Raw genomic sequence first — 4,163 nt, 5'->3', positions numbered from 1 at the left:
TTGAGAGGGGAGGGTAGAGACAGAGAAACACCTATAACACTATCTCACCACTCATGAGGCTTTCCCCCTGCAGGTGGAGACCAGGACCTTGAACCTGGATCCTTGTACACTATAATGTGTGAGACTAGCAAGGTGCGCCACCTCCTGATCCTTATTTGCCATTTTCTCTGCCATGCACGATTATGTGTGGTTTTTATGTAGCTATTCTTCCCCTTCATAAATATTCATTTTTCCTTAAAAAAAGAAAAAGCCTACCTAATAGATGATAACTTTACCCTAATTGTACACTGTATGAAACCAGAGTGTGCTATGATCTTTGATGAATATTTATGGTTCATGAATATTTATAATGTATGACACAATATACATATTGGGCCAGGAGGCAATTCATGCAGGCAAAAGACCCTGGGCTTATTACACTGAAGAAAAGAAAGAAAAAGTATAGAAGTTTAGTTGAATGAGGTTGTGAAGCATCTACACACGCCTATCACTCTTCCCATATATCAAAAGTTGTGATCAGATACACTAATATATTTATTGTCTCCCTCTTTGGTATATATGCACACATATATGTATATATGAATATCATTCAGTCATATAAAGAAATGAAGTAGTGTAATAAATGCTGTAGGTAGGTGATCTTGAAAATATGCTAACTGCAAGAAGTCATACACAAAAAGTTATATTGTGTATGGAGTAAATAGAATGAATAAAATGAGTAAGTAAATAGCATGAATAAAACCATAGAAAGATAACACATATTTCTAGTGGCTAGATAAGGAAGGAAATGGTGGAAGATTGCTTAACGAGTTCATTTTGGACTGATAAAAAATTTTAGAACTGGATAAAGGTAGAGATTGTAGACCATTGTGAGAGTATTAAATGTTACTTTTGGCTTATTCTATATTATGTGAATTTTCTTTCAATAAATTATTAAGAAAAAGATGTCAGACACATCCTGGAAATACTTAAGAATGATATATGGCAAATTTTATCCGTGATATAGCTCATCAGATAGTTCCACTGTACAGCCCATTCATTCCTCCATAATATTTCATGATTATGAAACTTCTTTCTCTAAGATGAGCAAGTGCATCAGCTGTTCCTGTCATTTTACATCAAATCAGTAATACTACAGGGAATGTGAATCAAGTTTGATAGATTGTTACTGTTAATCTAGGGTTACTAAGAAGGGCTTATAATCATCAACAATAAGAAAAGAAATAAAATGCTTCCAAAGGAGCTTGCCCTCAAACAGTGGTTATAGAGTCCACCCTTTCCATGGTACCATAATTTCTGTAACTGATATCAACACATGAGGGTGTGGAGGAAAGTTGTGTCCAGGGGTGTGTGGGTGAGCTTAGGACTCTATAAAGTCACGTTCTCTCTGTATGTACATTTGACAGCGTAAATATATATAAAATAGAAGTGGAAGAAGGAAGATTCTCTATATCAGTTGTTTTATGAGCCTTCACAAAACCAATGATTAAGAGCTAATTCATACTGATGGAAAGTCCTTTAACTTTTATCAGACTTCAATATTTTTAAGATTTGTTTTGTTTCATATAAGGGAGAGAAGTCAGAATACCTCTCCAGTACAACAGGCAATCCAGATTGACTAGGAAGTCTAAAGATGTGTGAAAGTCCCTGTTTCATCAACTAATCTATTTATCTAGTCACAGATTTTAGATTTTGCTCAGTTTCATATTTTGTATATATAATTTCACCACTCATGGCCTAATATTTTTAGGGTTTCTATAAGAATGGGGGAGAGAGAGAGAGAGAGAGAGAGAACAGGCAGCAGCAGACATTCCACTCTATGTTGTGATATGCCCATATAGTGCTGGGCTTTGAATCCCAATCAAGTGCATTAGAAGACGCACAGTGTAAGCTCTCTTCTGGCCAATATTTTATGCCATATATGAGAAGTATGCTTAGTGACAGTGTTATAGAAAAATTTGTGTTACAGCTCTTAAGTGTTTTAACTCTCCAGTGTCACAGCTTGAAAGCAGCCAAGACAGTGTAAGGATCCCGGTTCGAGCCCCCAGCTCCCCACCTGCAGTGGGGTCACCTCACAGGTGGTGAAACAGCTCTGCAGGTGTATATCTTTCTCTCCCCCTCTCTGTCTTCCCCTCCTCTCTCCATTTCTTTCTGTCCTATCCAACAACAATTACATCAACAACAGCAATAATAATAACCACAACAACTATAAAAAAAACAAGGGCAACAAAAGGGAATAAAAATAGCCTCTAGGAGCAGTGAATTTGTGGTGCAGGCACTGAGTCCCAGCAATAATCCTGGAGGCAAAAAAAAAAAGTGAAAACATTTTGAAAGCAGCCAAGAACAAGACAGAGGCAGGATAGAGAGCAGCAGAATCACGTCATCTCCTACCATACCTGATTGCCTCTTACATTTTGACAAGTAGCTTGTATCCTTTTCAAACTGGGCATGGTGCTAGCTGATTAGTTACAGACAGGATTGAAAAGGGTGTGGCCTAATTGGTTACAGAGTCTGCCAAGGTATAGACTATTACAAAATCTGCCAGTATGGGCTGATTGGTCACAGATAGAATCCTCTGAATTGTGTGGATTATTAAAAAGAGATGCAGCTGAGATGGCAAGATTGGTTATAGACAGAATCCGCATAAGTGTATGGATTATTCATTTCAACAGTTTTCTAAAAAGAAGCTGCATTTTTTTTGAAGTATTTTCTATGTTCATTAGCTTGTCTTCTCTGAAACTGCTTCCTCTACAGTGGCCTTTATCCCCCCCCCTCAACCCCTTGTTTGGTAAATAAAGAAAGAAGAGGGACAGCATGGATTTGAATGAAAGAGTGCTAGTCACTAAATCAAAAGAGATTAAGCCACAGATGATTAAGACACTAAAATTGAAACAGACACTAAATTTAAGACACTAAAATTGAAACAAAGAACTGACAGACCTTTAAGTATGTTAAGTTTGTTTCTCCTAGATTTAGAGACCCTGAGCAAATCAGAAGTCTTATACACGTCTTATAAGAATATGACACAACCAAGATAAGAATGAAATGCCACTTCACTTCTATGAAAATGCCATACATCAGAAAGGACAGTAATAGGGAGTCTGGCGGTAGAGCAGCGAGTTAAGCGCACGTGGCACAAAGCTCAAGGACCAGCGTAAGCATCCAGGTTCGAGCCCCCGGCTCCCCACCTGCAGGGGAGTTGCTTCACAAGTGGTGAAGCAGGTCTGCAGGTGTCTATCTTTCTCTTTCCCCCTTTCTGTCTTTCCCTCCTCTTTTCATTTCTCTCTGTCCTATCCAACAACGACAATAATAATAAAACAACAAGGGCAACAACAGAGAATAAATAAATATTTAAAAAAAAAAAAGAAAGGACAATGATAACAAACGCTGGAGAGGAACACTTTTACATTGTGGTGGGAAAGTAAATTGATCAAAACCCTGAGACAACAGTTTGGAGAACTCTCAAAAAGCTAAAGCCAAATAATTTGTCTTCTAGGGATATATCCTAGGAAACAAACACACCTATCCAAAGAGATCTGTGTAGACCTATGTTCACAGCAGCACAATTTGTATTAACCCAAACACAGGAGAAAACTAGGTTTCCAGCAACAAATGAGTGGCTAAGAAAGTTGTGGTATTATATACACAAAGTAATAATATTCAGCGATTAAAATGATAAAGTCACTTTCTCACCACATCTTGACTGGAGTTCAAAGGAATCAAGTCAAGTGAGAAAAGCCAGAAAGAGAAACATAAATGATAAACTCACTTATGGGCAGAACCTAACAAGAAGAGAAAGGGGGAACATAAAGTAAAAGGGCCTAAATTAGTGGTGAAACTGTTTTACAGACACCTATCATGGTAAAATGAAAAACTGTACTACTTTGCCGACAACTCTACTGTAAACCTTTAACATACTAATTAAAAATAATATGGTACAATCATCTGCCACATTTCATCTTTGTAGACATTTTATCAAAGTTCTGTAGAGAATTAAAAAAGAGGTTTATGGAGTCCGGCGGTAGAGCGGCAGGTGAAGTGCATATGGTGCAAAGCACAAGGACCACAGGGAAGATCCTAGTTCCAGCCCCCGGCTTCCCACCTGCAGGGGAGATGCTTCACAGCAGTGAAGCAGGTCTGTAGGTGTCTCTCTTTCTCTCCCC

The sequence above is a fragment of the Erinaceus europaeus genome, chromosome 8 (genome assembly GCF_950295315.1).
Source record: "Erinaceus europaeus chromosome 8, mEriEur2.1, whole genome shotgun sequence".
In the NCBI taxonomy this organism is placed as follows: domain Eukaryota; kingdom Metazoa; phylum Chordata; class Mammalia; order Eulipotyphla; family Erinaceidae; genus Erinaceus; species Erinaceus europaeus.
The sequence above is the reverse complement of the archived record's forward strand: the minus strand, read 5'-3'. Positions refer to the sequence as shown.